At 42.0% G+C, this 20,424-nt stretch overlaps 1 pseudogene; it reads left to right on the top strand.

The window, feature by feature from the left end:
• The first annotated feature begins 375 nt into the window (after window positions 1–375).
• LOC140194089 (piggyBac transposable element-derived protein 4-like) lies at window positions 376–1,876 on the top strand (annotated as a pseudogene).
• The last annotated feature ends 18,548 nt before the right edge of the window (window positions 1,877–20,424 follow it).

Genomic DNA, 20,424 nt, shown 5'->3' with positions numbered 1-20,424 from the left:
GGTCTTTGAAGTGCATTGGGGGAATCTCGAAACAGTGAAAGAGTAAAACAGCATAGGCATGATCATATATCATAAGACTATAAAGGTACCTGAGCTGCCATTTCAGTGACTGAGGTTATGGCAGCAAGACTCACTGTCCAAGCAGTCATTGTTCTGGTCTTCCACGATGAGCAAGCAGACAGTGATTTGCAGGAGGAAGTGTCAGAGCAGAAGGACAACACGGAGGAAAACTCTGATTACAGCCCCTCGGATGAAGATGACTCTGAGAGAGAGGAGCAGGAAGCAAGGGAGACATTTATGTCCAAGGACACAACCAGTTGGTCCTTACTTCCGTATCAGGTTACAGGCAGGATGGCAGCGGAAAATATCATTTGAATGACTCCAGGACCCACAAGACTGGCTACTTCCCATGTATCCGACATCTTATCAACTTTACAGCTCTTCCTCCCTCCAGCCATTGAAAAGATTGTCATTGAAATGATAAACATGGAGGGGATTGAAGGGTATGGTCAAAAATGGAAGACTATGGATCTGACTGACCTACATGCCTGCATGGGGCTTCTAATACTGGCTGGTGTGTATAGGTCCCGAGGTGAGGCTGCTTCTAGTCTTTGGAATGCTGAGATGGGAAGACCAATTTTTTGTGCCACAATGTCCCAGGAAATGTTCAGTACCATATTGGCGGTGCTCAGATTTGACAACCGTGAGACAGGACCTGCACAGCGCGTCACTGACAAACTGGCAGCAATCAGGGATGTCTGGGACAAGTGGGTGGAACGCTGCCTCTCATGTACAATCCTGGTCCTGAGGTCACAGTGGATGAAAGACTGGTTCCATTCAGAGGTAATAAATACCTGCCCTTTTATTGTTAGACTAGTTAATCACTGTTTCAATATATACATGCTATTGGTTGTGATATCAAATGATGTTTCCCCTTTTTGTGTTTTTGCAGGTCGCTGTCCTTTCCACCAGTACATGCCTAGCAAGCCAGGAAAATATGGATAAAGTCATGGGCAGCCTATGATGCACGTTCCAGTTATGCTTGGAACATGCAAGTATATATTGGGAAGCCAGCTGGGGGAGCCCCGGAGAGAAAACAAGGCATGCGCGTCATGTTAGAGATGGCAGAAGGGCTAAGAGGACACAAAGTGACCTGTGACAACTTCTTCATGTCTCATGAGCTTGGTCAGGCGCTCCTGAAGAAGAACATCACAATGGTGGCACTGTGAGGCGGAACAAGCCTGAGATGCCTCCTGCTGTGATTGCAACAAGCGGGAGAGACGTCTTGTCTTCTAAGTTAGCTTTCACCCATGACACCACAGTTGTCTCATATATGCAAAAGAAGAACAAGAATGTCATCCTTATGAGCACATTGCATAAGGTTGCAGCAGTCAGTGCTCAGGGGGACAGAAAACCAGCCACCATCCTTGACTACAATGCCAACAAAGGAGGAGCGGACAAACTTGACAAAGTAACAGGCACATACAGCTACAAGAGGAGAACAGCCGGCTGGCCTCTCACCATATTCCATAACATCATTGACATATCGACCTACAATGCCTTTGTCATATGGAGTGAGCTGAACCCTACCTGGAGGGCAAGCAAGAGGAACTGGAGGAGGTTCTTTTTGGAGGAGCTTGGGAAGGCCCTTGTGACTCCTTTTATGAAAAGGCGACACTGCCTTCCCCGCACAGCAGCCTCAGCAGCACTGGTAAGGGCAGAGCAGCGATCTGAACCTGGCCCTGATCCACAAGTCCCACAAGAAGCCAACACAAGGGGACAGAAGAGAAGGAGATGCAACTTCTGCTCTGCAAAAAAGGACTGCGAAACAGGGACAACTTGCTGTGAATGTGGGAAACAAGGGCCACACACATAAGGTTTCCTACCACTGCTTTGAATGCGAAGACTAGATGCAAAAAGCACTTTCTTTTTGTTTTGTTTGTTGGTTAAATGTTAGTTAATATTGAATTAATAGTTAATAGCTATAATTAGATAGTAGTTATGAGGATTTTTATGATATAGCAGTGAGGACAGTGTTTGATGGTTGTAATAGTTATAAATAGTTATATAATAAACCCCACAGTTCCAGAATGTTCTTGCCATTTTCAGTTTAATAAAATATATTTAAATCATTATGGCTGTTATGTTTTCATGTCTCAGATAAAATAGGACATGATATTGTGTGATAGTAGATGTTTTTTCTCCACGAGTGGTGTAAAACCTAAAAAATGCACTCTCCCTGCTCTCTGAAACATTAATTAAGGATTAATCACCATTTATTAATGTCAGACAGGCTGTTTATACATTCTAAATAGATCTGTGGTTCAAAATTTGGTTTAGACACTTGTTATGAGGGGATTCTTGGGCCGGGTCATACTGTGAAGGTATGGAATATGAACAGTATGTAAGGGTTAATAAAGTATTTAGTTATATTCTTTGTTTTGTTTTCCAGCAGTAAGTAGTCACTGGGCTTCACCAGCGCCATCTTAAACCAGAAGTAGGATACATGCAAAGAGCATGCTTTTATTCTGACTCGTTTTTGGAGTTACAAACCATAACACAACTTCCAGGAGTGCACATCTTGCACAACCACTCGTGGTCCTTGGACACATCTTACGCAATCAGGAGAGGACACCAATACCTCTACTTTTCTGAGGAGGTTGAAGAGAGCTTGGCTTTGTCCATTCATACTCATGTCATTCTACACATGTGCGGGAGAGAACCTGGACAAGCTGCATCACTGCTTGGTACGGAAACTGTACCGTGGCAGACAGGAAGGCTCTACAACAGGTAGTCTAAACTGTCCAGCACATCACCGGGGCAGGGGGTGTGGGGGGGAGGACACCAGCCTACCTGGGCATACATGCAGAAAGGTGCTGGAAAAGGGCTGGTAACATCATGAAGGATCCCACCCACCCTGCTCATGGACTGTTTGTCCCACTCCCATCAGTGATGAGGCTATGTAGCATCCACACCAGGACCATCAGACTCAAACGTTCCCAAGCAGTAAGTCCCCACCACAACTTTATCATTTCTGGTCAATCACCTTATGTACAGCCCCATATCACTTTATGGACATACAATTAATTTATGTATGTAAGCAATGTTATGTATTTATATATTTTTTAATTTAAATATTACCATGTATTTTATCTTATTGTGTTGTTTTTGTGCTGCATCAGATCCACAGTAATAAGTATTTCATTCTCTTTACATTTATGTACTGGAAATGACATTAAACTATCTTGAATCTTGATAGATGCAGCCAACGAACAGCATCAGAAATATCGATACAGGAGAAACATGCAGCACTAACCACTTATCAACAATAGTTTTCTTTTGGAAAATATAATCCATGTTTTAGGGACTTGCTAAATTTAACTCTCAACTGCATCAATTAAAATTTACTGCAGAGCTTATAAATTCTGCTATAAAGGAAATGAATTATTACTTGCTTTATCCAGAGTGCTTCATGGGAATTTAGTAACAATGAACCTGATTTCTCCTCCAAGAGGGCCACAACCTTGTCGTAGGGTTTGGAGGTGTGTATGCCTCAATGACCTGGAGAGCTATGTTGGCTGGAGTCAGGGCTTTCTATTTTGGCTTGTGACCAAGTAACCCATGCCAAACAGATCAAACTGTAGAGGCCAGACTAAGAGAGATCCACTGGTCCTCCAGATTCAGGGTTTCAGCTTAGGGCTAACAACCCTGATTTGCCATAGAAAATTGTTACAGAAACAGCGATGAAGAATCCTTCTATCTCTGAGTGTGACTGTATTCTTGAATCTCCACCTGGGACTTGCACACCACCTGAGTTGAAGGACTATAATTGCTTCTCTGAATGCCTGCATGATAATGAGTATTAACAGAACCAGGCTATCTGCTCACCCGGACAAGTTGGGTGACGGTGCAAAATAAATGGTGTCAGATTAGGTTCATGATTTTAATCTCAGTGATAGTACACCTGTTCAAAGATCAATACAAAATCAAAAACTGCTTGTGTCACAAACAATGGTTTCTTTCATTATTCTCTCTTTACAGAAGCACCGTAACAGGGCCTTCTGGCCCAATAAGCCAGCATCATTTCATTACAACCATGTGACCAATTAACCCGTACATGTTCAGAACATGGGGGAAAGCCAGAGCACCCAGAGGAAAGCCACATGGGAAGCAAAATTGTGGCAAAGCTCAGCCAGCCATGCTGTGTCTGTGTACAGGGAGTCAGGCTTAACATTTCAGTTCAGAAGAGGTCATCAGTCTGAAAACTTACACATTCTCTTTCCACAGGTGTTGCCTGAATGATAGTTCGAACACAGAACATAGAACAGTACAGCACAGGCCCTTCGGCCCGCAATGTTGTGCTAAACCAAAACAATTATGTGAATAGCTAAATAACTTAATCCCCTCTGTCGACACAACGTTTGTTGTGTCTGTAAACCTATATATCAAATAAATAAAAGTACACATAGGATAGATGAGATGTACTGACGTATTCACATTGCAGGGAGAGAGAGAGAGAGAACAGATCGTTACGCATGCGCAGACAACAGATCAGTGTGCATAGGGAAGTTATCAGTTCGTGAATTGTGCTTAGGGGAATGAATTCTCTAAAAGAAATAGAACAATACATTACACTTCCTCCCCTTTTAGATTAATGTGACACAAAACTGTGTATGTAACAAAACGTTCCATTTCCTTTAACAAACCATACTCAAATAAACATGCTTTAACAATAACGGTTCACAACTAACTTTACTGTTCTAAAGATTCAGGCATTGAGCACACACTCTGTTTCTTTCAGGATCGTGCCTTTGGACCTGTGGAGTGGCATTAGGTTTGCCTGGTGTCTTGTTGAAGACAACCTGTTCTTGGTGTCACATTGCTGTTAGTACCATGATCAACACTGAGAGGCCTAGTCCAGTGGCTGTAATGTGTCAGTCTTGTCGGATGCAGTTGACTCAGATGTGATCTCTGGCTAAGCAACCAATATCTGGTCCACACAATGCCTCCTGGCCTATAATCTTTCTTCTGCCTCTCTCCCTTCTTGAAGAGTGGAGTGACATTTGCAATTTCCAGTCTTCCGGAACCATTCTAGAATTTAGTGATTCTTGAAGGATGATTACTAATGCCTCCACAATCTCTTCAGTCACCTCTTTCAGAACTCTGAGGTGTACACCATCTGGTCCAGGTGACATTTTACATTCAGACCTTTCAGTTTCCCAAGAACCTTCTACCTAGTAATGGCAACTTCACACACTTCTGCCCCCGACACTGTTGAACTTCCACTATACTGCTGGTTTCTTCTACAGTGAAGACTGATGCAAAATACTTATTCAGTTTGTCCACCATTATTTCCTTGTCCCACATTGCTACCTCTCCAGCATCATTTTCCAGCATTTCAACATGCACTCTTGCCTCTCTTTTACACTTTGTGTAGCTGAAGAAACTTCTGCCTTCTTAACAACCCTAATCAATCTGTGTAACCACTTTCAGGGAGCTATGAACTTGGACCCAAGATCTCTCTGCTTATCAACAGTGCCAGTGTCTTGCCCTTAACATATGGGCATGTGGCCAAGTGGTTAAGGCATTGGACTAGTGACCTGAAGGTTGTGAGTTCGAGCCCCAGGCGAGAGAACATGTCGTGTCCTTGAGCAAGGCACTTAATCACACAGACCTCTGCGATGACACTGGTGCCAAGCTGTATGGGTCCTAATGCCCTTCTCTTGGAGAGGGGAGACTTGCAGCATGGGCAACTGCTGGTCTTCCATACAACCTTGCCCAGGCCTGCATCCTGGAGAGTGAAGACTTTCCAGGCCCAGATCCATGGTCTTGCAAGACTAACGGATGCCTTTACTATGCCCTTAACAGAGTACGATCTCTTTACATTTGACAAACGAAGGTGCAACACTTTACGTTTTGCCATGTTATACTCCAGTTCAAAAATTAAATTGCTTAAAGTGCACTGAAGATTACATTGTGTTTAGCTATCATAATATTCCATAGGAGTAACTGAAAAAACTGTGTTGTATCTGTTGACTTCTTTTGAAAATCAATTATGGGAGGAACAGAATTCGAGCTTTTTTTTGCTTCAGTAACTACATTTAATGTTGGCCATTTCACAGAGCTGTGGTCACAGGTTTAGCAAGTAAAACTTCAACTTCTTGATCATGTGGCACCTATTAGAAAAAAATGAATCATCTCTTGTACAGGCCGCATTCCTTTACAAAATCAAATTCATCTTACTCCCCAAATGCTTTCTGTTGGTTTGTAATTGATTTTGCCAGGGCTGTTCCAACAAATAATAGCTCTATCAAAATTGAAGTACTTGTTGGAAGAGAGAGAGAGAGAGAAAGGGGGGAGAGGGAGAGAGGAGGAGAAGATGGAAAGGAGAGAGAGAGGGTGAGGGATAAGGAGATAGGGAGAGGGGAGGATTGGGAGGGAGAGGCAGAAGAGCAGAAGGAGGAGGAGGAGGGACAGAGGGAGAGAGAGAAAGAGAGGGATTGGGAGAGAAAGAGAGGGAGGGAGAGAGAGGGAAAGATAAGGAGATAGGGTGAGAGTGAGGGGCGAATTGGGAGGGAGACGAACAGAAGAAGGGAGAGAGGAGGAGAGAGAGAGGGGAAAGAGAGGGAGAGAGAGGCAGAGAGGAAGGGAGGGAGGGAGAGAGAGGATGAGAGGAAGAGAGGGAGGGGGTGAGAGATTTCATAGCTGACAGAGAAAACCTTCAACTTGATAGTTTCTCATTATGCAGGTAGCAAACGTGCTTCATGTTTGATATTTCCCAGTAATTACTACAGATTGGCATTCACATTATAAATTGAAACCCCTAAGCCATCAAGTCAGATGCTATATCAAGAGAAATGCTAACCCATGAAGGCAGAAAGGAGTTCTCTAACTGAAGCGTTGTCCATAGTCAGCAAAGCCATTGATCCTCAACAAATCAATAAGCACGACAGTGCCTCTACTTCCCTTGGATTTTGCAGAGATTTAGCATGACATCTAAGCCTTTGACAAATTCTGAAGATGTGTAGTGGAGAGTATATTGACGAGATGCATACAACTATAAGACATAAGAGCAGAATACAGACCAGCAAGTCCGCTCCACCATTTCACCATGGTTGATCCATTTCCTTCTCAAAACCCATTCTCTTGTCTCCTCCCCTTAACTTTTCACGGCTTGACTTAACAAAAACATATCAACCCTCACCTTAAATGCATCTAATGATGTGATCTCTGTAGCCACCTGTGGCAAGGACTTCCACAGATCCACCACTCTCTGGCTAAAGAAATTCCTCCTTATCTCCATTCTATTCTGACACTGTGTCCTCTGGTCTTAGACTCACCTACTACATCCTCTCCACATCCACTCTTTCAAGGCCTTTCAACATTCAATATGTTCCAATTGGCCATCCCTCACTCTTCTAAATTTCAGTGAGTAGAGGCCCAATGACATCAAACTCTCTTCGGATATCAAGCCTTTCAATCCTGCAATCATTTTCGTTGACTTCTTGTGAACCCTCTTCAATGTCAGCACATCTTTTCTTAGATAAGGGGCCCAAAACTGCTCACAATACTCCAAGTAAGGCCTTTCTGGTATTTTATAAAGCCTCAACATTACAACTTTGTTTTTATATTCCAGTCCCCTTGAAATAAATGCTAACATTGTATTCGCCTTCTTCACCACCTACTCAAACCTGCAAATTAACCTTTAGGGAATTGTGCACAAGGATTTCCAAATGCCTTTGCACCTCAGATTTTCGAATTTTCTCCATGTTTAGAAAATTGTCTATTCTTTTATTCCTTCAACCAAAGTGCATGACCATACACCTCCCAATGCTGTATTCCATCTGCCACCTCTTTGCCAATTCTGCTGATCTGTCCTTCTGAAGCATCTCTGCTTCCTCTACACTACCTGCCCTTCCACCTATCTTCATCTCATCCACAAACTTGGCTGAAAATTCCTTAATTTCATCATCCAAGCAGTTGACACATGACGTAAAGAGAAGCAGTCCCAACACCGTGGTCATCAGTAGTCAACCCGAGAAGCATCCCTTTTTTCCCCACGTTTTGTCTCCCACAAATTAGCCAATGCTCTTTCCATGCTTGTATCCTTCTTATGGTACCTGAGCTCTTACCTTGTTTAGCAGCCTCATGTGTGGTACCTTGTCTAAGGCCTTCTGAAGACCCAAATACACAACATCTTTCAATTCTCCTTTGTTTGTTCTGCTGGTTATTTCTTCAAAACATTCCAACGGGTTTGTCAGAGTGGATATGGGACCCAATGAAAACAATGCTGGAGTGGTAGTAATGGGGGACAAGGAAATAGCGGTAAATTGAATACACATTTTGCATCAGTCTTCACTGTGGAAGGCACTAGCGGTATGGTGGATGTTCCAGATGTCGGCAGTCATGAAGTGTGTGAAGTTACCATAACTAGAGAGAAGGTTCTTGGGGAACAGTAAAGTCTGAAGATAGTGCTTATAAAAAGTTTTCACTCCCCTTGGAAGTTTTCATGTTTTATTGTTTTACAACAATGAATCTCGGAGGATTTAATTTGGCTTTTTTGACACTGATCATCAGAAAACATCTCTTTCATGTCAAAGTGAAAACATATCTCAACAAAGTGATCTAAATAAATTAAAAATATAAAACACACAACAAATGATTACGTAAGTATTCACCCCCCCCCCTTTTAATATGAAACACCAAATTATCACTGGTGCAACCAATTGGTTTTAGAAGTCACACAATTAGTTAAAGGGAGATCTGCTTTTGGAGATTTGTGTGCAGTCAAGATGTTTTAATTGCAAAAGTTCACAGGTATCTGGAAAGTCCAATTGCTGGTGAGTCAGTGTCCTGGCAAAAACTACACCATGAAAGCAAAAGAGTACTCCAAACAACTTCACAAAAAGGTTGTTGAAAATCATAAGTCTGGAGATGGATACAAGAAAATTTCCAAGTCATTGAATATCCCTTGGAGTACAGTTAAGTCAATCATCGAGAGATGGAAAGAATATGACACAGCTGTAAATCTATCTGGAGATTGCCATCCTCAAAAGCTGAGTGAATGTGCTAGAAAGGAATTAGTGAGGGAGGCCACCAAGAGACCTATGAGGAGTTACAAGCATCAGTGACTGAGATTGGAGAGATAACACATACAACAGCTGTTACCCAGGTGCTTCACCAGTCACAGCTTTATGGAAGAGTGGTAAAGAGAAACACACTGTTGAAAAAAACACAGATGAGACCTCAGCTAAAGTTTGCCAGAAGGCACATGGGAGACCTTGAAGTCAACTGGAAGAAAGTTCTAATGTCAGATGATATCAAAATTGAGCTTTTTGGTCATCAGACTAAACGCGATAATATTTGGTGTAAACCAAACACCGCACATCATCAAAAACACACCACCTTTACTGTGAAGCATGGTGGTGGTTGCAACATGCTGTGGGAATGCTTCACTGCAGCGGGCCCTGCAAGGCTTGTGAGTTCTGAAAGAGCTGGCTGGAGAGATTGTGGAGGCATTAGTTATGATCTTTCAATAACCACTAGGTTCTGGAATGGTTCCGGGAGACTGGAAAAGTGCAAATGTCATTCCACACTTCAAGAAGTGAAAGAGTCAGAAGAAGGGAAATTATACCTAGGTGGAGAGGCAGAGAGATTTGAGGAAATAGAACAGATGCTGAAGGACTTAGACAGATTAGGAGAATGGTCAAAGAAATAGAAGATGGGACAGAGTGCTGTAAAGTGTACAATCATGCATTTTAGTAGAAGAAATGAAAGGTTTCACGATTTTCTAAATGGAGGGAAAACACACAAAAAAAATTAAGGTGCAAAGGAGCTTGGAATTCTTTGTGCAGGATTCCCTAAAGGTTAATTTGCAGGTTGAGTCTGTGTTCAGGAAGGCAAATGCAAAGTCAGTATTCATTTCAAGAGAACTAGTATATAAAAGAAAGGATGTAATGTTGAGGCTTTATAAAGCTTGGCTATTGTGAGCGGTTTTGGGCCCCTTATCTTAGAAAGGATGTGCTGAAACTGGAGAGAGTGCAAAGGAGGTTCATGAAAATGACTCCAGGATTAAACGGTCTATCATATGAAGAGCGTTTGATGGCACCATGCCTGTATTCAGAAGAATAAGGTGTGACCTGATTAAAGCCTATCAAATGATGAAAGGCTTTGTTAGAATGGATGTGGAGAGGAAGTTTCCTATGGTGGGAGAGTCAAAGACCAGAGGACACAGCCTCAGAATAGACGGGTGTTATTTTAGAAGGGAGATGAGGAGAAATTATTAGTCAGAGAGTGGTGAATCTGCAGAATTCTTTGGCACAGGCAACTGTGAAGAATATGTTTTTGTGGATACTTAAGCAGACATTGATAGGTTCTTGATTGGTCGGGTTATGAAGGGATGCGGGAGATGGCAGGAAAATGGGTCAGCCCTAGGGCAGCACAGTTTTGATAGGCCAAATGGCCTAATTCTGCTCCTATATCTTATGTATTGTGGTCTTATGGTCAGGCAAGAATTGAGGAAACTATGCTGAATTTGGACTATTTTGTCATGTGCCTCCAAGTACTCTGAAACCACATCCTTAACAATCAACTCCAAGATCTTCCCAAGCACTGAAGTCAGGTTAACTGGCCTATAATTTTCTTTCTTATACCTCCCTCCTTCTTGAAGAGTGGAGTGACATTTGTAATTTTCAAGTCCTCAAGAACCATACCAGAATCTATTGCTTCTTAAAAGCTCCTTCTTCTAGAACCTTTGGGTGTAGTCCATCAAGTTCAGGAGACTTATCTACCTTCAGATCTTTCAGTTTCTCAAGCACCACCTCCTTAGTAATAGCAACTGCACTCATTGCTGCCCCTTGACACTCCTGAACTTCTGGCATTCTTCTAGTATCTTCCACAGATGCAAAGTACTCTCAAAGTAGTCTATTCAGTTCATCTACCATTTCCTTGACCCCTGTTACTTTCTCTCCACCATCATTTTCCTGTGGTCTAATATCAAGTCCTACCTCTCTTTTACGCTTTATATATCTGAAAAAAAAACTTTTGGTATCAATGTTGATACTATTGGTTAGCTTACCTTCATATTTCATCTCCCCCCAACCCCTCATAGTTTTTTTTTTGCTACCTTGCGTTGGTTTTTTAAAATTTCATAAACCTCTAATTTCTCACTAGTTTTTGCTCTATTATATGTACTCTATTTTGTTTTTATGTTGGCTTTGATATCTCTTTGCCTTGTGTAGCTGGATTCTGTACTTCCTGTCAGATTACCAGCAGGTGGTAAGAATGGACACTCTCACCTCTGCCCCCTGACCCTCAACACAGGTGCCCCCCAGGGCTCTGTATTAAGCCCCATCCTTTACTTCCTGTATACCCATGACTGTGTCGTTACCCATGACTGCGTCGTTACCCATGACTGCAATCTGCTAATTAAATATGCTGACAACACTATACTGATTGGCCTAATCTCAGATAATAATGAGGCAGCCTACAGAGAGGAGGTCATCAGCCTGACATAGTGGTGTCAAGAAAACAACCTCTCCCTCAATGTTGTAAAAACAAAGGAGATGGTTGTGGACTACGGGACGAATGGAGACAGGCTAACTCCTATAGAAATCAATGGATCTGGGGTTGAGAAGGTGAACAGCTTTAAGTTCCTCAGCATAAACATCACCAAGGATCTCACGTGGTCTGTACATACCGGCCGTGTGGTGAAAAAGGCACAACGGCGCCTCTTTCACCTCACATGGTTGAAGAAGCTTGGTGTGGTCACCCAAATCCTAAGAACTTTCTATAGGGACACAATTGAGAGCATCCTGACTGGCTGCATCACTCTTGGTATGGGAACTGTACTTCCCTCAATCGCAGGACTCTGCAGAGAGTGATGCGGACAGCCCAGCACATCTGTGGATGTGAACTTACCACCATTCAGGACATTTACAGAGACAGATGTGTAAAAAGGGCCTGAAGGATTGAAAACCTGAGTCTCTCCAACCACAAACTCTTCCAGCTGCTATCATCCGGGAAACAGTACCGCAGCATAAAAGCCAGGACCAACAGGCTCCGGGACAGCTTCTTCCACCAGGCCATCAGACTAATTAATTCATGCTGATGCAACTGTATTTCTATGTTATATTGACTATCCTGTTGTACATAATATTTATTATAAATTACTATAGTTACACATTGCACATTTGAATGGAGATGTAACGTAAAAAAAAATATTCCTCATGTATATGAAGGATGTAAATAATAAAGTCAGCTCAATTCAACTCTTGTCTGCCACAGTTATGTCTTCAGAATACTTCCTCTTCTTTGGGATGTATCTATCCTGCACCATCCAAATAGCATACAGAAACTCCACCCATTGCTGCTCTGCCATCATTCCTGCTAGTGTCTGCTTCCAATCAACTTTGACCAGCTCCTCTCTTATGCCTCTGTAGTTTCCTTTACACCACTGTAATAGTGATACATCTGACCTTAGCTTCTCCCTCTCAAACTTCAGCATGCATTCTATCATATTATGATCACCCACTCCTAAGGGTTCCATTACCTTAAGCTCTGTAATCATATCCAGTTCATTACACAACTCCCAAACAAGCACTGATGTTCCCCTAGTGGACTGAACCACACGCTGCTCTAATAAGATATCTTGCACCCTACAAATTTCTTCTGCTGGGATCCAGCATCAACTTAATTTTCTCAATCTATCAGTATATTGAAATCCGCCATGACAATTTTAACATTATTTTTCCTACCTCCCATTGCAATTTGTAGACTACATCCTGGCTACTGTTCGGAGGCTGGTAATTATCTCCCATCAGGTTCTTCTTATTCAAATTTAACACCTTTAGTTCTGCATCTCAGCCTGGAATGGAAACCCCAATGCCCTTGAATGGAAAACCCTACAAAACTAGTAGATTTGGCCTAATTCACCACATGGAGAGCCCTCTCCCTCTGTGAAACACTGTCACAGGAAAGCAGCATCCATCATCAGGGACCCTCACCATCTCAGTCACGCTGTCTTTTCAGTGCTGCCATCAGGAAGAAGGTACAGGAGCGTTAGGACTCACACCATCAGGTTCAGGAACCTGGTTATTACACCTCAACCATTAGGCTCTTGAACTAGAGGAGATAACTTCATGTGCCACATCATTGAAATGTTCCCATGACCAATGGACTCACTTTCAAGGACTCTTCATCTTATCTTCTCAATATTTACTGCTTATTTATTATCATTATTTCTTCTTTTTTATTTGCACAGTTTGCTGTCTTCTGCACTCTAGTTGAACGTTCCAGTTGAGCGGTCTTTCATTGATTCTGTTATAGTTATTACTCTATGGATTTATTGAGTACACTCACACAAAAATTAATCTCAAGGTTGTACATGATGACATATATGTATTTTGATGATAAATTTTCTTTGAACTTTGAATACCTCGTGCAAATGGATGCTAGATTTCTTTACTTGCAGAGCCCAGCCTGTTTTGATTGTCAACAACATCTCCTCCACAGTCTCCATCAGCACTGGTACACTACAGGACGGTGTGCTTAGCCTTCTCCCCTACTCACTTTACACTTACGACTGTGAGGCTAAGCACAACTCCAAAGCCATATTTAAGTTTGCTGATGATACCACTGTTGTGGGCTGAATCAAAATTCGTCATGAATGGCATATAGGAGGGGGATTGAAAATCTGGCTGAGTGGTGCCACAGCAACAACCTGCCACGCGATGTCAGCCTTGGCAGCAGGACTAAGGAGCAGATTACTGACCACAGGAGGAGGAAACCAGTTGTCCATGACCTTGTCCTCACTGAGGATTCAAATGAGAAGCGAGTCAGCAACTTTAAATTCTTTGGCGTTATCATTTCAGAGGATGTATCCTATCATAGCTTTTCATTCATCAGTCCAACACGCAAGTGCCATTAACAAAGAAAGCACGGCAGCACCTCTGCTTCTTTAGAAGTTTGCAAAGATTTGACATAACGTCGTAAATTTCTATAGATGAGTGGTAGAAAGTATATTGACTGGTTGCACATTGGTATGAAAACACCAATGAACTAGGAAGAAAAATCCTACAAAAAGTTCAGATACAACCCAGTCCATCATGAGTAAAGCCATCTCCACCATTAAAAATATCTACACAGAGTGCTGTCACAGGAAAAGAGCATCCATCATCAAGGACCCCATCATCCAAGCCATACTCTCTTCATGCTGCTGCCAGAAGGTACAGGAGCCTCAGGTCTCACATTGCCAGGTTCATAAACAGTTATTTCCACTCAACCATCAGGCTCTTGTACCAATGGGCATAACTTCAGTCACACAGTCACTGAACTGTTCATACACTCCGTGGACTTACTTTCAAGGGCTCTTCATCTCATGTTCTTAATATTAATAGTTTATTTATTATTATTTTTTTTCTTTTGTATTTGCACAGTTTGTTGTCTTATGCACATTTATTTTTATGTCCATCCCTTTGGGCGCGGTCTTTCATTGATTCTGTTGTTTCTAGGGTTTACTGTGTATGCCCGCAACAGATCTCCAGGTTGTATATGGTAACGTATATTTACTTTGATCATAAATTTACTTTGAACTTTGAAACATCTATAGACAGATGAATAGATCATTAATATCATGGTACACCACACTCACTCCATTCTGCTATGAGTGAAATCTGTTTTACTCTCAGCTGGTAATCTAACCCACAGTGCAACACATTCAGGTTGGTTTAAAATATAGGAATACTGTGTCCATCATGGATTGTTAATTCAGTTCCAGTGAAGTCCTCATGAACAATCTTTGCCTGAAATATTGACTGTTTGTTTATTTCCATTTCCTGCCTGACCTGTTGAGTTCCATGAGTACTTTGTGTGTGTTAGGATTTCCAGCATCTGCTGAATCTCTTGTGTTTATGATTCAGTTCCAATTTTCTTGTTCCCTAAGTCTCCTTTTACCCATAAGTGTTGCAACGAATGAGGCGAACTCAAACACAGGACATAGGCATGGAGATTGAGTTAGGATGCAGATGCTGGTGTGAGCAAACAGGAGGGAGTGCAGGAAAGCAGGAGGCAGGCAGAACTTATTTTGACACAGAGCGTAGAAAGGAAAGCAGCAGACAAAACTTTTCTTAGCACCGAGAGATGGAATTACACAGATAAACCTTGGCGCTGAAGTAAAACTTAGAAAACTTATCTTGACATGGAGAGACTGAGTTTCGCTGATAAATCTCAGTACTGAAACAAAACTTAGAACACACAATCCTAAGAGGCCGGGAAACATTAATTACCACACTGGCAAAACCAACGATCTGGCAACTAGTGGGTGCAAAGCCGGGGTTCTTATGCTGCAGGTTTTGATTAAAACCAGGTGTGTCGCCTTCAAAGGAAATTAGGAGAAAATGGGGACTTAACGGTCAGAACCGTGGCACAATAAAAGGGAATTAGGAGAAAATGGGGAATTAACAATCGGGACCTTGACAATAAGACAATGAAGTCACCTCTTCCTGATGAGACTGATTGGTTGAACAACTGATCAATTACCATTTCAGGCAAAAATATTATATTGAAAATGTGAGATCTGTAATAGAATAGGAAATATAGAAAATTCCCCCATCTCCCAAGTCATGTTCTCTTTCCATTACCACCTTCAAGGAGGAGGTACAGGGTCCTGAAGACACACACTCAATGATTCAGGAATAATTTATTTAGTTTATTTTTTCATACTTCCTCTTGTAATTTATAATTTTAAAAATTGTTATGCATTGCATTCTACTGCTGCCGCTAACCAAGAAATTTCATGACATATGCCAGTGATATTAAACTTAATTCTGTTTCTAATTCTCCCTAAGGCTCACTTAATTGTCTTCATGCCATCTACCTTCACTATCTCTCTGGGCATTTTTTTTCTCCTAAGGTCACAGTCATGCTGCTCATATGCATAATTTAGCTGAAATGTCTGCTCTTTTTTTTGCAGCTATAATGCCTGTAATCACAATCCTGCTGATCGTAATGATCATCTCTCGCTTGTAAATGTATAGGCTTGTTATGACTTTCTTCGCCCTTGATGAAACAATTTATCTTAATTTTTAAAAAGCCATTCAAATATGTGACCTGATTTTTTTCCTTCCCCAGGAATTCAAGAATAGGTGTAAATTTTCTAACTTTTTATTCTTTTGGATTTTTGAGATGTACAGTATTGATAATATTAGAGCGGCTCATTTAGAATAATGCATCTTAACACATTAAAGGTGATTAGACAAAGATGTGGATTTTCTTTCAACAAAAAAAATGTGGGGAAGTTGGAAATTCACCACCTAACTAGGCAATAATGCTGACTTTGCATGTACGAGTTCCTGAGTTTAATCCCCAGCATCTCCATCAATTTTGAACAGTGAGCAGAAAATCCCATTCGAATGTAGAATGGATTTGGGCTGCAAAATCCAAATCTGACATCGCTCTGAGTCCAAACAGACAGATCAGTATATGAGTTGGTGTCTGATGCCAATATAGCAATGTTGTGATTCTAACGGTTTCTCTTTATCTTGTACTGCTGAAAACAACTTCAGTGACAAGAGGAACAGCGCAGCAGTGTAGCAGTTAGCGCAATGCTTTACACTGCCCGTGATCAGTCATTTGGGGTTCAATCCCCACAACTACCTGTCAGGAGTTTGTGCGTTTTCCCCGTGTCCGCATGGGTTTCCTCCCACATTCCGGGGTAGGGTTAGGTTTGTAAATTGGAATCACAACAACAATTGTGATCTATCCTGAGCACATCTCCAGTCTCTGTTGGTCATTTACACAAACATCACATTTTACTGTATGTTTCAATGTGTCGATATACATGTGACATGTAAAGCTAATCCGACACATTTTATTAAAATCCCAAATAACTATTTGCAGGCTGGTTGCTGGATTGCACAGGGATTGGATCAGCTTTTTGCACAGGGATGTCCAGGTCCAGTCATCACAACTGGAGTCTTCCTTCGTTGCAGTGGATGACCGTGACATCTATGCCTTGTCATTCCCTTCACTCTCCCCAAAACATTGCAGAACTACCTCCCTGGCCGTTGGATCTCACTGTAGATCTCATCTGCCAAGTCCACCAGAACTGACTTCACAGGCACATCCCTATCTCACTGTGGTATGAGGCGCACAGGCTACCCTCACCGAGCTTAGCCCACTTGCTGAAGAGGTATACCAGGGTTCGGCCGCTGTTGCATGTGAACAGCTACTTGGAGCCATAGGAGCGAACTGAGTGTCTGGTGGGGCGTGAGGGTGAGTGCGCTTCGCAATCCGGGACTGTACCATACAGAGAGCAAGCTGTTGCCCATGTAGCAAGCTCCCCCTCTCCACACAGCTGATGAACCCAAAGTAGCGGCAGAGTGGTACCAGCGGTGTTACAGGAGTTTCCAGTTAGTGTTGAACTCAGCATAGGACTGCCTTGGGAATTGACACTCTGGATTTAAAAACACAATAACTATAAATACGTAAGTTAGCTTCCCTGTATATATATAGATTGATTGTATGTCCATAAAGTGACACAAGGCTGTACATAAGGTGAATGGCAGGAAATAATAAAGCAGTGGTGGAGTTAGACCATAAGATATACGAGCAGAAGTAGGCCATTCAGCCCATCGAGTCTGCTCCACCATTCAATCATGGATGATCCAATTCTCCCAGTCATCCCCACTCCCTTGCCTTCACGCCATACCCTTTGATACCCTGGCTAATCAAGAACCTATCTATCTCTGCCTTAAATGCACCCAATGACTTGGCCTCCACCACCACTCGTGGCAACAAATTCACAGATTTACCACTGACTGAAGTAATTTCTCCGCATCTCTGTTCTAAATGGATGTCTTTCAATCCTGAAGTCATGCCCTCTTGTCCTTGACTCCCCTACCATAGTAAGTAACTTTGCCAAATCCAATCCGTTCTGGCCTTTTAACATTTGGAATGTTTCTATGAGATCCCCCCTCATTCTCCTGAACTCCAGGGAATACAGCCCAAGAGCTGCCAGATGTTCCTCAAATGGTAACCCTCTCATTCCTGGAAACATTCTCATGAATATTCTCTGAATCCTCTCCAATGTCAGTATATCCCTTCAAAAATAAGGAGCTCAGAACTGCACACAATACTCTAAGTGTGGTCTCACCAGTGCCTTATAAAGCCTCAACATCACATCCCTGGTCTTATATTCTATACTTCTAGAAATGAATGTCAACATTGCAATGGCCTTCTTCACCACCAACTCAACCTGGAGGTTAACCTTTAGGGTATTCTGCACAAGGACCCCCAGGTCCCTTTGCATCTTTGAATTTTGAATTCTCTCCCCATCTAAGTAATAGTCTGCCTGTTTATTTCTTCCACCAAAGTGCATGACCTATATTTTCCAGCATTGTATTTCATTTGCCACTTCTTTGCCCATTCCCCTAAGCTATCTAAGTCTCTCTGCAGACTCTGTTTCCTCAACACTACCCACTCCTCCACCTATCTTTGTATCATTGGCACATTTAGCTACAAATCCATTAATCCCATAGTTCAAATCATTGACATACATCGTAAAAAGCAGTGGTCCCAACACTGACCCCTGTGGAACTCCACTGCTAACCGGCAGCCAGCCAGAATAGGATCCCTTTATTCCCACTCTCTGTTTTCTGCCGATCAGCCAATGTTCCACCCAAGCTAGTAATTTCCCTGTAATTCCATGGGATCTTATCCAGCTAAGCAGCCTCATGTGCAGCACCTTGTCATAGGCCTTCTGAAAATCCAAGCACACCACATCTACTGCATCTCCTTTGTCTACACTGCTTGTAATTTCCTCAAAAAATTGCAGTAGGTTAGTCAGGCAGGATTTTCCTTTCAGGAAACCATGCTGGCTCTGGCCTATCTTGTCATGTGCTTCCAGGTACTCAGCAATCTTATCATTAACAATTGACTGGAACAACTTCCCAGTTAATGGGTGGAGCTGTTAATCAGCCTTGCTGCTTGGGGAAAGTAACTGTATTTGAGTTTGGTGGTTCTGGTGTGGATGCTACATAGCCTGCTTCCTGATGGGAGTGGAACAAACAGTCCATGAGCAGAGTGGGTGATTACAGCCTCCTCCTCTGCTATCAAGCCAAATCTTTGAACTTGTCAGTTTAAGCAATTTACAAACTAGTTGAATGAATAACTTGGAAATCTTATGTTCAGCTACATGAGGTCTAAATGAGATTTTAATAGCATATGAAGATATAATTACTGCTTAGCAAACTCCCTAGTCCTACAGAAAACTGATTTATGTACTTGTGAATAAATTCACCCAGAAATACTTCAGAATATAATGGATCATCTCATTATAAAGGTTTTCTTATAAGATAGGACCTGTATTCACTGGAGTATAGAAGAAAATGTTAGAAGCTATCCTTCAGTCTGGTGGGATATGCTTTCAGGATTTTTTATCTTCTACGTGATAGAAACATAGATAGAAACATAGAAACATAGAAAACCTACAGCACAATACAGGCCCTTCGGCCCACAAAGCTATGCTGAACATGGCCTTACCTTAGAAACTATCTAGGGTTACCCACAGCCCTCTATTTTTCTGAGCTCCATGTACTTGTCCAGGAGTCTCTTAAAAGTCCCTATCATAACTGCCTGTACCAATGTCACTGGCTTCCCATTCCATGCGCAAGTGATGGTAGGGAAGAAAATAGAGAATAATGATGATGGTAATTATAGTTTGGGTTGTCGGAGTTCAAAGTTCAATTCTGGCCTGTGAATGCGTAGGTTTTCTCTGGGTGTTGTGGTTTCCTCCCACAGTCCAAAGACATATGAATTAGTAGGTTACTCAGTCATCGTAAATTGTCCTGTGATTTGGCTAGTGTTAAATAGGTGGTTTGGTGTGCAGTACTGCTTGTTGGACCAGAGAGGCCTGTTCCACACAGGATCTCTAAACTTTAAAAAAATGAAATATTTACATAATTCCTCTGTGTAAATAAAATCACCAGAAAACGATGGTGTACTGACAAGATTACTTCACAGTGTCAATATGAAAAATAAGGCTGTAACTTATCTGTCAAAGATGGCATGAAAGTATTGATTTTTTAGGAGGTGCTCTGACACATGCTGCTAACTGTAGACAGACCTGAGACAGATTGCTTTCTGAGTTTAGTTCTGTGACAGACTAATTTTTGAGGGGAGAATTATTTCTCTAGCGATAAGTCTGCTGATCATTTGGTTCACTTGTGCTGCACAAGCTGCTGTAGAAATGTCTGCGACTTGACATATTCCACTGTGATGTCTTTCCTGGGGAAAGTATGACTTGTTAACAAATGCACATGTCTATACAACTCGTGCAATGTGTATTGTGTTCCACAGTAGCTTACAGAAAAATATCAAGTGGGCAGTCAGCAAACCATGTGAACAACGTTTAGAGGTTTGACTGGA

The sequence above is a fragment of the Mobula birostris genome, chromosome 1 (genome assembly GCF_030028105.1).
Source record: "Mobula birostris isolate sMobBir1 chromosome 1, sMobBir1.hap1, whole genome shotgun sequence".
Lineage (NCBI taxonomy): Eukaryota > Metazoa > Chordata > Chondrichthyes > Myliobatiformes > Myliobatidae > Mobula > Mobula birostris.
Note: the sequence above shows the minus strand (reverse complement) of the source record. Positions and strands in the feature narration are given on the sequence as shown.